The sequence below is a fragment of the Cavia porcellus genome, unplaced genomic scaffold (assembly GCF_034190915.1).
Source record: "Cavia porcellus strain 051 isolate PalLab524CR breed Dunkin Hartley unplaced genomic scaffold, mCavPor4.1 scaffold_3, whole genome shotgun sequence".
Taxonomy (NCBI): Eukaryota; Metazoa; Chordata; class Mammalia; order Rodentia; family Caviidae; genus Cavia; species Cavia porcellus.
Genome location: NW_026947486.1, coordinates 94,838,809 through 94,856,430, shown reverse-complemented (window position 1 = coordinate 94,856,430; position 17,622 = coordinate 94,838,809).

The window sequence follows — 17,622 nt, the reverse complement described above, 5'->3', positions numbered from 1 at the left end:
TTAATGAAAGTGAAGATAGAATTTCAGACCTTGAAGACAGGATTGCAGCTAGTGAACAGGAAAGGAAAGTTCTTTTGAAAATAACAAGGAATCAGGGAAACAACAATTCAACAACTGCAAGACGCTGCCAAGAAGAATAACAAAAGAATGATAGGGATTATTGAAAGAGAGGGAGACAACATGAAGGATGTCAGGAGGATATTTAGAGAAGTAATAGCTGAAAATTTCCCAAGCATGAGATCAGAAACTGACATCAGGATCAGTGAAGCATATAGAACTCCAAATAGTCATAACCAAAATAAAACTACACCCAGACATATAATAATCACCATCCCAGAAATCCAACACAAGAATAGATTATTAAAAGCTGTCAGAGAGAAAAGACAGATCACTTATAAAGGAAAACCTATCAGAATCACAGCAGACTTCTCAGCACAAACGATAAAGTCAAGAAGAGCATGGAGTGAAGTATTCCAGATCCTAAAGCAAAATGATTTCCAACTGAGACTGATATATCCTGCAAAACTATCATTCAAAATAGATGGTGCAATACGATACTTCCATGACAAAGAACAGCTGAAGAACTTCATGAACACCAAACCAACCCTGCAAAAAATATTGAAAGACAGTTTAGATACACAAAGGAAAAAACCACTAAGCAAAGCAAATAGTTAAACAGAACAGAAAGATAAAGATGCAACAGCAGAGAGATAACATTCCTACAATTAACCAGCATTTAACAGTAATAACCATTAATGTAAATGGTCTCAATGCACCAATCAAAAGAAACAGACTAGCAGAATGGATCAAGAAACAAAATCCAACCATATGCTTTTACAGGAAACCCATCTAACCCAGAAGGATACTCACAGACTGAAAGTCAAAGGATGGAAAACAATTCTCCATGCAGCAGGAATCCAAAAAAAGGCAGGAGTAGCCATTCTGTTTGCAGACAACGTGAACTTTAAACCAACAATGACCATAAAGGACAAAGAAGGTCACTACTTACTCGTAAGGGGAAAACTCCAAGAGGAGGAGATAACTATCTTAAATATATATGCACCAAACTCCAGAGCACCCAGTTATATAAAACAATTATTAACAGAAATGAAAACTCAAATTATCAGTAACACAATTGTAACAGGAGACCTTAATTCACCACTGACACCAAGGGACAGATCAACCAGACAGAAAATGAGCAAAGAAATAACAGAACTGAATCACACCTGTGAACAAATGGGTTTGATAGACATATACACATTCTTCTCAGCAGTACATGGATCATTTTCTAAAATAGACCATATATTAGCTCACAGAACATATTTAAGCAAATGCAAAAAAGTTGAAATCATCCCTTGCATATTATCGGATCATAGCGCTCTGAAATTAGAAATTAATGACAAAAGATACTGCAAAAATTCCACAAACACATGGAAACTAAATAACACACTCTTGAGTAATCAGTGGGTCACAGAAGAAATTAAAGAAGAAATTAAACAATACTTAAAAGAAAATGAAAATGCAGATACAACTTACCGGAATCTGTGGGATGCAATGAAAGCCGTCCTGAGAGGAAAATTTATTGCACTGAGTTCCCACATCAGGAAAACAGAACGAATACAAATAAATAACTTGATGCTACACCTCAAACAGCTAGAAAAAGAAGAGCAAGTCAAGCCCAAAGCCAAAAGAAGAGAGGAAATTATAAAAATCAGAGCAGAAATCAATGCAATAGAGACTAAGAAAACAATCCAAAGAATCAACGAATCAAAGAGTTGGTTCTTTGAAAGAATAAATAAAATCGATAAGCCCCTAGCCAACCTTATTAAAAAAAGGGAAGAAAAAGCTCAAATTCATGCAATAAGAAATGAAAAAGGAGAAATCACTACAGACCCAATAGAAATACAGAGGATCATCAACACCTATTTCGAAAACCTCTACTCTCAAAAGTTTGATAACACAGAAGAAATAGACAGATTCTTAGAAGCATATGAAGTACCAAAGCTAGATCAAGAGGATATAAAACTGTTGAATAACCCAATCTCTGCTAATGAACTTGAAAATGTAATTAAGGCCTTACCCACCAAGAAGAGCCCAGGCCCAGATGGATTCACTGCAGAATTCTACAAGAAATTTAAAGAAGACCTAATGCCGACACTCCTCAAACTATTCAATGAAATTGAAAGGGAAGCAATCCTTCCTAAGTCATTCCTGGAAGCAAATATTACTCTAGTACCAAAACCTGAAAGGACCCAACTGAAAAAGAGAACTACAGACCAATCTCCGTAATGAACACAGATGCAAAAATCCTCAATAAAATATTGGCAAATAGGATCCAGCAAATCATCAAGAAGATTATACACCATGACCAAGTGGGATTCATCCCAGGAATGCAAGGATGCTTCAACATACGCAAATCAATAAATGTAATCCACCATATCAATAAAGCCAAAAATAAGAATCACATGATCATCTCTATAGATGCAGAAAAAGCCTTCGATAAGGTCCAACACTTATTCATGATAAGAACTTTACAGAAAATTGGAATAAATGGTCTTTACCTCAATATAATAAAGGCCATTTATGACAAACCAACAGCCAGCATCATACTAAATGGCCAAAAATTGAAAGCCTTTACTTTAAAATCGGGCACAAGACAAGGATGTCCTTTATCACCACTCCTATTTAATATAGTACTGGAAGTACTAGCCAGAGCAATTAGGCAAGAAAGAGAAATAAAAGGGGTAAAGATAGGAAAAGAAGAAGTTAAATTATCATTGTTTGCAGATGACATGATACTCTACATAGAAGACCCCCTAAACTCCATTGAAATACTCTTAGATACAATAAATAAATTCAGTAATGTGGCTGGATACAAAATCAATACTCAGAAATCAATACCATTCCTATACACGAACAACAAAATTACAGAGAGGGAAATAAGAGAAACTGGACTATTCACATTAGCAAGCAAAAAAATGAAATATTTAGGAATTACTCTTATGAAAGAAGTGAAAGACTTATACAGTGAAAATTATAATACACTGAAAAAGGAAATTGAAGATGATCTCAGAAAATGGAAAGACATCCCTTGCTCATGGATAGGAAGAACAAACATTGTGAAGATGGCCATTCTCCCAAAACTGTTATACAGATTCAATGCAATCCCAATAGAAATACCATCAACATACCTTATAGATCTAGAGAAATCACTCCTAAATTTCATCTGGAACCAGAAGAGACCTAGAATTGCAAAGGCAATTCTAAGCAGCAAAGACAAAGCAGGAGGCATCACAATCCCTGACTTGAAGTTATACTACAAAGCAACAGTAGTAAAATCAACATGGTATTGGAATCAAAACAGAGCTGAAGATCAGTGGAATAGATTAGAAGATACAACCACAACTACGAACACACTCAACCACCTTATCTTTGATAAAGGAGCCAAGCAGGTTCACTGGAAGAACGACAGTCTCTTTAATAAAAGGTGCTGGAAAAACTGGCTCTCCATTTGCCGAAAACTAAAGCTAGACCCATGTCTATCACCATGTACTAAATTAAAATCTAAATGGGTCAAAGATCTGAATATTAAAACAGAAACACTAAATCTATTGGAAGACAAATTAGGTAGAAACCTTGGAGACATAGGAGTAGGTAAAGAATTCATGAACAGGACTCAAACTGCACGGGAAATACTTCCCAGAATCAATAACTGGGAGCACTTCTTATTAAAAAGTTTCTGCATGTCAAAAGAAATCTCCAGCATAGTGAAAAGAAAACCCACAAACTGGGAAAAGATTTTAGTGAACTCTCTCTCAGACAAGGGCCTCTTGTCTAAAACATATAAAGAATTAAAGAAACTCAGACCTCCAAAATTCAAAGATCCAATCCAAAAATGGGCATCTGAGATGAATACGCAATTCTCAGATGAAGAAATGCAAATGGCAAATAAATACATGAAAAAATGCTCATCATCATTGATCATTAGAGAAATGCAAATTAAAACCACACTGAGATACCATCTCACTCCTGAAAGAATGGCCAGGATCAAGAAAACCGACAACAAATGCTGGAGAGGCTGTGGGGAAAAAGGAACTCTCCTGCACTGCTGGTGGGAGTGTAGACTGGTACAGCCTTTGTGGAGATCTGTCTGGAGATTTCTCAAAAAGTTGGGACTGGAAATCCCATTTATTCCAGCTATTCCACTTCTAGGCATATTCCCAGAAGAACTGAAAGCATCATACCACAGTGATATATGTGCACCTATGTTTATAGCAGCACAATTTGTAATCGCCAGATCTTGAAAACAACCCAAGTGTCCATCAACTGAGGAATGGATAAAAAAGTTGTGGTATTTCTATACAATGGAGTATTATTCAGCTATAAAGAAGGATCACATTGAGATATTTATCAATAAATGGGCGCAGCTTGAGACCATACTCATAAGTGAAATAAATCAATCTCGCATGTGTGAATACCGAATAGTTTCCCTAATGTAAGTAATGATTCAAATATATAAAAATATGTGGTAATCATGATTCCCCATTAGGTGGCCTTGGAGCCTTATAAAGTTTTCACTCATTAATTAGAAAGGCTTTATTCTGGGCTTCTTGATTTGAAAATATTTGAAGCTAGAGTATATGAAGTTTTATCCAAATATATCAAGGAAAAAGACACTATGGTAACTACTATTAAGTCAGGTTATAAGGTGGTGAAGTACTAGGTTGTTGAAACAGTCATGCTGTGACCTCTATTGTTATATTGTTATGTCCTGCTTTATCTCAATCTCCCCCTTATTGTTTTAAAAAATTATTTAGTCATTTCTTATGTTTGTCTTAATTAAAGAAAAAATTCAAAAAATTAGGATATATAAAAAGTAACTCTTTTTGATTTCCTATTAACTTGTTTTGAAGTCCTGTAGTACTCCCACGATCTTGTTTTGACTGATTAGACTCTGTTCCATTCTATATGATAGTATCAAGTTTGAAGACATAGGCAACTACTTTGAAGACAATAAGATTCACTAAGATACCCATTCTGGTTTGACTATTGTCTCCTTTGGAAGTCCTGTAATGTTTACAATGCCTAAGTTTTATTGGTCTTGTTCTCTACTGTTTTGTCCAACTTTATAATATCTAATGAGATAGACAATTCTTTTTAAGGAATCAAGGGACAACGTTGATAACCATTGTTGATAAACTTGTACTCTGTTCTACATCATGTGCTATGTCTATCCTTGGTATTGACTGACAGCTTTGTTTTGCCATATTTGACTGTATTCTTCCCCCCCCCCAAAAGTAATAAGCACTAAGGAGTAATGAAATCCAAAGTGCGTGAATTTTGTTGTAAAAAAGAGAGGGAAAAAAAAAAGAAAAAGAGCTCTAACGGATATAACAGCAAGTGTGTTTAGGGGTGTTAAATAGCTGACTGTATCAATGTTTTTGGATCATTGAACACAGCTGTTTGCAGTCTACCTGTTTGAATGTCCACCTTGTATTCTTTGATACTGTGATTTGAGGAACTATTTTCAAGATGATAATATGTAATATGGTAACAGGTGATTTCTTACTGTTTTGTTTTTTTTTGTTTGTTTTGTTTTTTTTGTTTTGTTTTGTTTTTTTGTAGTTCTGTGTTACGTGTACCCTTACACCGCTTTGGTTTGTTTTGTGTTTTTCTCTTTTTCCTCTTAAATAAAAAAAAATTCTCTATTATTGTACCCTTTTACTGCTTTGTTTTTTCATGTCCTTTCTTTTTCTCTTTAAATAAAAAAGGTCTCATGAACAATTAAAAGGAAGTTAGTGATCCTAGAGTATAGTAACAGAGATAAACAACTATGAAAAGGACAAAAAATCAGGAACAGATTAAACTAGAGAAAAATTTAAAAATAGCAAGAAGTTGAAATTTGATAAGAGAGAAAGTGGAGATCCTATTCAAAACAATAAAACAAAGTAATGTTAAAATAGATGAACAAGAGAATGGGTGCTATAATTCCAAACTCTGCCAAGTGGAAATATTATAGTAAGATACAAACAGGGGTGAACAGAAAACAACACAATAGAAAGACAAAAAGAAGAACAGAAAAGGAAAAACCAGTGTCAATACTGGGAGGAAAAATTGCTACATATTTGTGGAAGCAAGATTTCCTTCCAGAGTCTGAAGTCTTTAATCCCCAACGTTATACTCCTCTTTGCCCTTCTTTACAGCATATGGGTTTGTGTGGGTGTTTCCCTTTTTTAAGGGGTACCGTATCTATAAACCCCTATTCATATTAAATGCCCTAGCTGGGACACAGCTCCAGGAAAGGGATGGGGAATAGATTTCTGAGGGCCCTAGTATGGGTTCCTCTTGTTTGGGAACCAGTTCTTGGTACCTGATGTATATTCTGGTGTCCATGGGACCAGCTGAAAATAGCAGGTGGAGGCTCATGTCACCTCAGGGTGTCCAGTGAAGACACAAGTGTGTCTGGGACAGATGAGGAGAGATTCCAGCAGGCCCAGGGAAGGCACAGAGTGCTGTTTCAGGGCCATATGAAACTCTGGGAAAACCAGAAAGACCTTTAACTCTTGCTGGTAACTAGGCAGAGGGCTGGACTAGTGCAGTGGGAATGGCCCTCTCTGAGCGTGTGGTGAGGTGCAAGATGCAGACTCTAATGCATCCAGTGTGGGGGCTGTGTGTCTGGTCCTGACGGGGTTTCTGTCAGGCCCATTGCAGCAGGCAGTGACTCACATGTGACTGGCGCTCCTTGTAGAGCTCCAGGCTGCTCAGAACTGGGGCCAGATGTCAAAGTCTCTGGTGGTTCTATTGGTGGTGTGGGGCAGTAAGCACAGAGTGGAGACTCAAACAAGCCTAGAGTGCCAAGTAAAGATCAAGCAAGACCAGTGTTAGCTCTATGTGCCAGATGAATGCTCTGGTTGGCATGGAATATACTTTAGGTACCAGCAATGAGTCAGGTATGCCCAGGGTACAATACTGATGACTCCAGAAACACTTGTGTTCACTTGTTTATCCTCTTGTAGTCTGGGATTGGGTGGCTGGGGAGGTAACCTCTTCTGCCCCTGGTCTCCTGCTCCTTGTGGTTGCTGGTAAAACTGTTTCAGGGATATAGCCTCCTCAGTGTTTGGAGGTAGACGACAGGATTAAAGGACCTGCATAACCCAAATCTATCTGTGAGGATAGATTCTGCCATGTACCTTGGCTCTCCCCAGGTATATGATAGGTTAATAAAATGGCTGTTCACTAGGATGTTGAAGGTCATAAAAAACCCTATACACCAATACCAAAGAAACAGGGGCTAGGCCAAACATTAGCAACTTCTCATCTTCATTAAAATAAAGAGGAACAATCTTGCAACAAATTCAGAAGACAAAATCCAGCTACACCCAGAAGATAACTTTGAAAAGTAGCCATTTCCTATGGGTTCATGATACTAGCAATAAAGCTACGTGCCATAAGAAATATACAATCATCAACATAGAAATTAAACAAAAAAATACAAAATGAGAATACATGGAAGCAAGATGCAATCACAGACTTTCAGTTCACCAACCGCAAACCCAGGGGGCAATGAGGCGGGACACTTCAAAGCCACCCACATGAACTTTTTGAAATAGTAATAACAGAAGTAACAAAGTAGAGTAAGACTTTATAAACAAATAAACTTGGAAATAGTTTTTATATGCCTAAAGAGATGATGAAATACACAGTCTCTGAATCTAGAGTATACATCAATAAATAAATAGAAGAGTTTAGGAAAATGATAGAAATCATGAATCCTCAACTTAGGAAAGTAATAGAACAGATTCAAACATATATTCAGGAGATTAAAACTTTCACTAAAAATATATACAGCAGAATGAACCAGTATGAAGGCAGGATATCAGATCTAGAAGACAGGTCTGCAGTTAGCAATCATGAAAATAATTATTTCTTAAAAATAGCAAAGGACCATGACAAATTAATCCAATAGCTTCTTGATGTGAAGAACATGAGATTGATCAGTCAATGAAGAAACATGAGATAGGGCAAATGACCAAAGAAAAAACAAAAACAAAAAACTGCTCACAGGAGTGATGGCCAAAAACTTTCCAAGATGGAAAAATAATTTGACATATAGATGAGGCATACAAAACTCCAATTATCCATGATAAAAACTACTCTAAGGCATATAATAGATAATATTCCAGAAATTCAACACAAGAATGGAATCTTAAAACCTATAAGAAAAATAAAATAAATCATCTATAATGGATAGTCCATCAGAATCACAGTGGACTTCTCAGCACAAGCTCTTAAGTCAAGAAGAGCTTGTAGTGAAGTATTTCTAGCCCTAAAACAGAATATCTTCCAATGCAAATTGATATAAACCACCAAACACTTTCTCAAAATTGATAGAGATATAAGATATTTCCAATATAAAGAATACCTGAAGAAATTCATGACTACCAAGCCCACACTCTAAAATGTACTGAAGGATGTTCTTAGAAAGAGATAACAAAGACTCCAAATCCACGAGCCTAGCCGAATGAATCTATCAGGCAATTAAAGCAGTTGAAGAGAGGAGAAAGAAACGGAACAAACAACAGGAAAATAATATGACAAAGATAAGTCAATATGTATCAGTTATAACCATCAGTGTAAATGGTGTCAATTGAACAACCAAAAGAAACAGACTGGCAGAATGGATTAAGAAGTAAGATTCAATGATATGCTATATACAAGAAATACGTTTAATTCAAAAAAGTTCATAGATTGAGAGTCAAGGAATGGAAAGCAACACTTCATATGACAGGAATATGGAAAAAAGCAGGGATAGTTACTTTATTTGCAGATAAATTGAATTTCAAGCCAAGACTGATCAAGAAAGACAAAGAAGGTTTATAACAATATACTTGTTAGGGAATGATTCAAGAACAAGAGGTAAAAATCATAAATATGTATCAATCCAATACCATTGCTCAGAGCTATATGAAGCAGATATTAATGGATATGGAAGTCAAACAAATGCAAATACGACAACAATGGTGTACCTCAATACTTCACTGTCATAACAATCAACTAGACAAAAAAGAAACCGAACCAGACACATCAGAGCTGAACAAAATTTTTGAAGCAATTGACTTAGATATCTACAGAATGTTCTACCCCACATCAGAATATATATTCTCATCTGCGCATGGAATGTTCTCAAAAATAGACCACACATTAGCCCATAGAGCATGTTTAAATAGATGAAAAGGAATTGTAATTATCTCATGCATATTATCAGACCACAGTATAATGAATTTGAAATTCATTGGCAAAAGAAACCACACAAACTGCATAAACACATGGAAATTAAATAACAACTTCTTGAACAACCATGGGTCACACATAAAATTAAAGAAATTTGACAATTTCCACAACTAAAGGATAATGGTAATACAATATATTTGAACTTACGTGATGTAATGAAAAGCAGTCCTACGAAGGAAATTTATAGTGATAAATTCCCATATCCAGAAAACAGAGTGAGCTTAAGTAACCTAATGTTGAACCCCAATCTTCTAGCAAAAGAAGAGCAAGTCAAGTCCAGAGCTTGCACCAGGGAGGAAATTGTAAAGATCAGAGCAGACATTTATGTAAATTAGACTAATGAAACAATATAATGAATCAGTGAATCAAAGAGTTGATTCTTTGAAAGTTTAAAACAAATTAGACAAACCCATATGCCACCTTATTAAAAAAACCACAAAACCTCAAATCCATGCAGGCTACTTTCATTATGCCCCATAAGTTCCAGCAGTTCATATTGGCATTGTTATTTAATTTTAGAAACTAACTGAGTCTTTAAATTTTTGTGTGATCCATGGTTGTTTGAGAACCTGCTATTTAATATCCATATGTTTATGCTGTTTTTGTGGTTTCTTTTGCTATTGATTTCCAGTTTAACTGCACTATGATCTGTTAATGTACAAGGGTTAATTTCAACTCCTTTGCATTTCCTTAAGCACATTCTATGAGTTAGTGTGTGGTCTATTTTGGAGGACTTCCCATGTGTATTTGAGAAGAATGTGTATTCTGATGTGGGGTGAAGCGTTCTGTAGACATCTACTCAGTCCATCTGTTTACAAGTTTGGTTGAGTTCTGATATTTCTTTATTGATATTTTTCATCTTTATTGACATTTTTTCATCTAGTTCATCTATTTGTGGCAGTGAGGTTTTGAGATCCCTTGTTACAATTGTGTTAGTGCTTCTTAGCCTTATTCACTCACTGCTTCTGCTGCTGTCTCAGAGGCTACCTAAAGATGCTTGGTCCACTTCTAAAAGATGCTTGGTCCCCTTCAGTCTCTTCTCCCAAGGGAGGGGTGCCACATATGATTGAATCTCATGCATCTATGTCCCTCCTGCTGATCTCAGGGTAGGAACGGTCATGCATCACCTCCTCTGCAGTCTCCTTATTGTTGTTAGGGGTTTCAGTTAGGGCACACAACGAAAACCAAAAAACAACGCAAAAGAAATCAAAAAGTGGCCACCTGTTAGAGACGGAGCAGTGCCAGGGAAATTTGCTGCCAGGTTGCCACGTGTAGAGCAAAGCACAAGAGGCAAGTGCCTTGTGTCCCAAATGTGTCCTATTTTTGGCTTGAGTAGCTCCACTTTTGCAGTCCATCTGTTTCTTGGAGACTTCACAGTGAGGCAAATCTTGCTCTGCACCTGGGTGGCAGTGTCACTGGCAGCCCCATGGGCTAGATTGTTATTTTGTAACATCATATGTCCATGTTTTGTTTGCTCTCTGAGTCTCTTATTTCAGATTGATTTTGGCATTAGGATGTATGTCCCTCTGTGTCTTCTCTTACCTGTGCTTTTGGTTGATGCTCTCTGAGTAGTTTCAATGTAGTTCATGTTGAATCTCTCCAGGCTAAAAGTTTTTATGGGAGTAATTCCTTCTTCCCTTTTCTCTCACCTATTCCCACAGGAAAGATGGGTACAAGTAAGTTGGGCATGTTCCCTCTTTAAAGTTTGCAAGTGTTTCTGATACTTTCCTTGTACCCCCGTGCACTCACTTCTGGTTGATAACTGATACTCTTGTTACAGAGGATTTGACTGAAGCTAAAAAGAATCTCTGGTTGTGTTTCAATGAAACAATGTATTTCCCAAGTAAGTAAAGTCATGTTTTATTTCCCTGAGAGTAGATTCTTTTTCCAACAGAAAAGGCAATTTCCACAAACTTGTTTTACAATTTTGTTCTTCATAACACCTTACAAATTTTAAGCACTCCAGGAGAAGTGCTTTTTAATTGCTGATATGGATCATAAAAACATATTTGTGAATCTTATTTTCGATAATTTTGTCTTTAATATTTTTAAGAGTTACAAGTTGGTACCATACACTACAGACCTTTTACTCCCTTTGTATGGTTTGTTGTTACTATGTTGTTCATTCTGACAAGTTTCTAGCTCCATGCTCAATTTAGAATTTTCCTGTCTTCTATTCACTTACAGTCACCCCTGATTCAACTGAAGTTAGTCTTAATGTTCCAGATTGCTCTTCGAGTTCAGATCTTTGCCTTCTTATTAATTGTCTCTTTGACTGCCTCCTTGATGATACACACAAAATGCCACATTCATTCAAAAAGTTTCTGAGGTTCAGACTGAACCTGGAATGTCTCACCCTTACTTTATTTGCCCTCCGACTCACAGCCATATTCAGACAACCAGGACCATACGTTGGAGTTGATCTTTCTCATACCAGTATTTCTTTCTTTCATTTTTTAAAAAGAGGATAAAACCAAGGAGAATTAAACCAATCAAAATAAACCAGTATAAGTGATATAAGACTTCAAAACCTTACAAAATCATCAATAGTTACCATAATGCCTATTGTTGTCTTAAAAATAGCTGCAGATATCTTTAGATATAGTAAAAATCAAAACAAACAGAATACAAACAATAAAAACAAAACAATGAATACAATAAAGGACCTCCAGACAAGGCAATAGTAAATCCAAAATGGCTACTATAACATGTCTTATTATCTTTTAAATAACTGCTCATGCTATCAGATTTAAATAATCAAATGAAACAAAAGAGAATAAAACCCAACCCAACAAAACAATGAAAATTATATGGTTTCCAGGCGAGGATCGCTACCTGGTGAAGCTCCCCCAACCCCCAGTCTAGTAATGACACTGACTCACAAAGGGAGGCTTGGGTCTGGCTGTCCCCAATCCAGCAGCGGACCATGCATGCCACTGGTTTCCAAGTGGGGATCACTTATGCCAGTATTTTTGAGAAGATGAACCAGAAATTCTTTTCTTAGCTTTATATTTTAGTTTTACACTATAAATTTCTATCTGGATAAGAGCAGTTAACTTGGTCCAAGAAGAATTTTCTCAAGAAGTTTAGGAATTTGTCTAGATTCCTCAAAAATCCCCTCCTAGGCTGACACACTGTATGTAGAAGGATGTCTTTAAGTATGGATAAGTTAGGTTTAGGTGAACCAAGAATGGGAAACCTTTAAAACGACCTGGAATTAGATAAAATTCTCAGCGTGAATCAGATCAAATTAGCAGCGTCTTCTTGCTTCTTTAAGCTAAAGGCAAGGGCTTAAGGGCGCTTCTCCACGAGAATCCTGCAGACCAGCTGTGGGGAGCCAGGGCCCTTTGTGAGGTTCTGATTGTGGCTTCAGACCCTTCCTGAGGGCCTCTGCTGGTGGTGGCAGCATTGAGCTCGTGAGGGGCTCTGCTGTTGGCGGCTCCACTGGGTCAGTCCTACCCTGTGGGCCCCAGAGACCACCGGGATCCTGAGCCACATGGACGCTCTTCAAGGAGGCCTGCTGACTCCCTGCCTCTGGGTGCATGGGAGGGCGGCGGGGTGGCTGCTGTCCGCTCTCGGCCTTGTTGGGCAGCGGGCTGGGAAGGGGTGGAACCCAAAGGTGGAGCAGGAGGAGGCAGCCCCGGGGAGGGCAGGAGGGAGGCTCCGGGGCCTGAGGCTGAGGGAGAGGGGGGAAGGCTGGGGAGCAGCCTGACTGAGCAGCCCAGGCTGCAGGGAGGAGAGGAAGGCCTCAGGGGTTTCCAGGTCAGGCCCTGCTGGCCAAGCAAGCAAAGGTGGGGAACCCCATCAGGGGGATCCCCCAGCAGGGGGATGCCTAGGCTCTGGATGCCAGCATGGCCTACACCGGTCCCCAAGTCCCCCATCTCCTGGCGCCTTGTGGGGCAGAGACCGGGGAGCCGAGCCCCGCCCGCCCGAGGAGGAGGATCCCGCCGCTCTGTGGGACCCCGCCTCCGGCCCCCCAGCTGTGTCCGCGATATTCTGGGGGCCACCCCCTCAGATGCAGCCCAGGAGATTCCGCCTGTGAATCAGGGTCCTGCTTTCCCAGCACCCCGGTGAACTCTCCTGGCCACCAGCAAGCCCTCCGGGCTGTCTGCGCGGGTGTCATGCGCCCTGCCACCACTAGGTGTCGACGGAGATCCGGCGAGAACCGCCGCCCAGCAGGGCTCGCAGGGCTGAGCCAGGGCAAGGGTAACCTCTGCACGGTGGGGTTTGCGCTGGTGCGGTGGGCGACAGACGGCGTCTGCATACCTTGCCCTCGCCTCTGTCACACACAGCTGTGTGAAGGAGGCCGAAAGCCACTTTCCGCTCTCTCCTTTGCATTCCTCTCGCCTCCCACGCCCTGCGCTGGATGGCGGGCAAAGCACAGGAGCTGCCAATGCAGCCTCATTGACTGACTATTCCTGTGTTCTCCGAGCCTCTTCCCCACGCGGGACGGGGCTGGGGCCCAGACCTGTCTGCTCCATTCTTTCTCTGTACTGGACCCTGAACCCAGACCCTTCCTCACTGAACTATATCCCCAATCCCTTTTTATTTTTTATTTTGAGACAGTCTTGCTAAATCCCTAAATTGCACAATCTGGAGTTGAGCTTTTGATGCCTCTGCCTCAGCCTCTGCAGTAGCTAGGGTTACAAGTCTGTGCCATCATGCTGCGTCCAGCGCAGCTCTTGAAATTCTGTGGGTGAAGGGTGGTGAAAAATGAGGAAATAAGAGACGAGAGTTAGAATGTAGAAGGCTAAGGTCCGGTGGAGCCTCCTCTTCTGATGGGCAAAAAAGGACGGCTGAACAACTGCTGCACGTCTATTTATACGTTCGGCAGACTGATGTCACGTGGCACCTCTTTTTCTAGTAACCTGTTGCTTGGATTGCCTTGGTCTCTCAGTGCTCTCCAACCTAGAACAGCTTGTTCATGTGGCTTGCCTTGGGTGCTCTTTTTTCTTGGGAGTGGTCTTGCTCCATATGTGATCCGTCTCCAACTTCAATCGCTCCCCACACCACTACACCTAGCTTCAGGTTCTGTTGTGATCACAGCATAAATGACACCTATAACTACGAGTACTGATGATGCTCATAGAGCACTGGGCTGGAAGTTTCTACTTTAGCGTCTAGGGCTCAGGAGAGTTTTTCATCTGACCCCATTTCCTTACGTCATGGCCTGGTGTTAGCATCTCTACCTGGGTCACAGACTTACCGAATGACGTGAGCTACAATGGCTATACTCCAAATTCTACCAGTTAGCAGACTTTCACAGATTCAGTTCTTTTTCCTCCAAAGGGACAAACCAGATAAATGGATCCCCTCCCTGCATATTTTAAGAATCCCTATGAATATTTTAAGAAGCTTAAGTCTCTTCTTTTCCACAGCCCATCCCCTCCCTGCACTCAAAGCACTCTGTATGAAGAAGTCATGCCTAAGTATTGTCCTTGTAGCCCAGAGGTGCTCATGTGTAGTTGTGGAGTGTGACCTTGTCTGCTGGCTTGAGAGAAGGTCCTGTGTGGTTCAAATATAATTTGTTGTTATATTTTCAAGGGCAGAGGCCTTGCATTTTCTACATTTTACTTATGCTTTCCGTCAGTATTTCTGAGTATGTACTACTTGTCACAGCCTGTGATCACGTGTGGCTATACCATGGTGAGTTAAAGCAGTGTTTTCAGCCTCATGTGGTTTTATTTTGTTTCCATCTGTGTGAAGCATGATCCATAGTGTATATTACAAGTTCCATCAATGTTTGCATGGCCATTTGTTTATATAAAAGGTTGAAATTATTTTAAATCTGTGACGATGATTTTAATTCTAATCCATGCTTTTATGTTGTTTGAGTGACAAAATACATTTATCACATTTTAGTGAGTTTCAAAATTTCACCTAAAGGACATATAGTTACTAGATTTAAGTGGTAATAAAATAACTTGTAAGAAGCCCAGGGATGATTTCTAAAGGTGATATAAGGCTACTGAGCAGTTTATTTAACATTGAAGGTAAGGCCATTTGCACTACTTATTTCTATTGTTTTTAGTATGTTGGAGACCCAGTACATTGGTCAGTATCGCTTATAATTTCTGTTTAAAGTAAGTGTCTGGAATGGTCTCATTTTCTTGTGGAATGGATCTTTTTTTGTGAAGTAAAACTTTTTTGATTTTTGTTTCTTAATTGACATAATAATTGTACATATTTATGGGGCATGGTGTGGTGTTCTACTGAATAACTATTTCATAATGATCAAAACAGTATCTGACATGTCTGTCACCTCAACCATGTATATTTACTTTTGATTAGAATGTTTAAAATTCTTTAATTATTTAAAAATATGTAACGTTATATGTAACATTATTAATATGTACATTATTAAATCTATGTAATATAATTGCACAACTGTCAAACAACACTAGACCTTGATTCTGTTTTCTAACTGTAACTTTGTGCCTGTTTGTCAATATCTTCTCCTCTTTTTTGTACTTCCTCCCCTTCCTCTCATCCAGTAAACACTGTCCTACTCTTCTTTAAGATCAGCTCTTTTGGATTGTACAAATTAGTGCGATCATGTGATATTTATCTTTCTAGCCTCATTCATTTCACATAAGATCATGTGTTCCAGGTTAATCCATGTTGCTGCAAAGGACAGGATCCCATCCTTTTTATGGTTGAATAGTATTCCACTATGAATACATACTACAGCTTCTTTGTCCAATCATCTGTTGATGAACTAATGTCACTTCAAATCTACGGTTTCTACCTATGTCTAGTCATCTTCCTAAAGAATTCCACAGACATGAATGCTTATGTAGCCCCTGGGAATAAAGTGAGAAAATTAAAAATTGCTCTAATGTTTTACTTTATGTCACAGAAAGAAAGTACTCAAGAAAAGAAGAAGGTCTCATATAAAAATATCTGAGTGCAAGCCATGGATGGTGGCATATGTTTGTAATCTCAGCATTTGGGAGGCTGAGGCAGAAGAATTGAGAGTTCAAGGCCAGCCTGGGCTACATAGTGATTTTGAGATTGGCTTAAACTACCTAGTAAGGACCTGTCTCAAAAAAAATACTGAGTTTAACCATTTTCACAGAACTGTCCTGAAGTCTCAATGAATGCACTATGTGCAAAGTACCCAAGGCAGTACCTGAGCACTACCAGAGCAGTGACTGTATACCTGTCAACTGTATCTTTAAGCTTTCTATTTATCCAGAAGTAGTGTCAGATTGAGCTTTGCAGAGAACATGACCCATGAGCTCCGTCTTGAGTAATGAGTACTTTTCTGGTTGTTTTCCCAGGTGGATAGAGAAAGCAAAGGGGATGCTGTGAGGAGAGAAAGGTATCTGGGAGGATCAAGAGAAGATGTACAAAAGCAGACATGTAATATTCTACATGTCAATTAACTATAGTTTGAAACTACATTGTGATGAATAGCTGCTTTTTTCCTTTCGGGGTGAGTTTCCTTGCAGAATATGTTCACATTCATTTTCTATGTGGTGCTGCTGTTTTTGAAATTTTTCTATGATTCAATAGACACTGACATGGGCATTTGCTATTAAAATTTTTTCTGTCTTCCATGCTACATTTCTCTGTCATTTTGGATATGGGAAAATTCATCCTGTGTGCATTCATAAAAGACTAACATTTGGCAGAAGCTATACTGTAGCATATATGTGATTTAATAGGCACACTGCAGCATATCTTCTTATCCAACTGTGTACATAATTATTTTCCAACCTGTCAGTAACTTTGCTGGCTTCTTCTGGCTAGTCACTTTACTTTATTAAAAGCTCTTGGAATTTCATCAGATGGAAGGAATGCCAATGCAGACAAATGGCAAATTTTTAAACTGAAGTTTTTGTTGCTGCTATATCTCATGACCAACCCACTCATGTGAATTTTCCACCAAATGCATTAAGCTGAATAGAAAAAGCAGACATTACTGGTAACTCCTTGAAATGCACTTTAAAAAGCCTTAATAGCAACTAATTTCAAATCTGTCATAATGGTCTGAGGATTCAGTTGAAATCCATTTTTCTTCTGCAAAGTCTACCAAATCATAATTATAAAGCACATTTTTTCCAGCCTTAAATAAATCATTGAACATATAAATCCTAGAATGTTTGATCCATTAAAGACATGAATAGTATATATTTGATTAAAAAAGCAGGGAAGGGGGACAGACAGTTTCACCTGTGCTATCCATCAGCTGAAGTGAAGCACATGTCGTGATTTCAATTTCTGCTACCGGCTCAGATGCACAAAGTCTCATGAGACTGTCACTTTTATTCTAAAACTGAAAGAAACCATATTTGATGTAAAATTAGTTTTAAAAAGACATCAGTG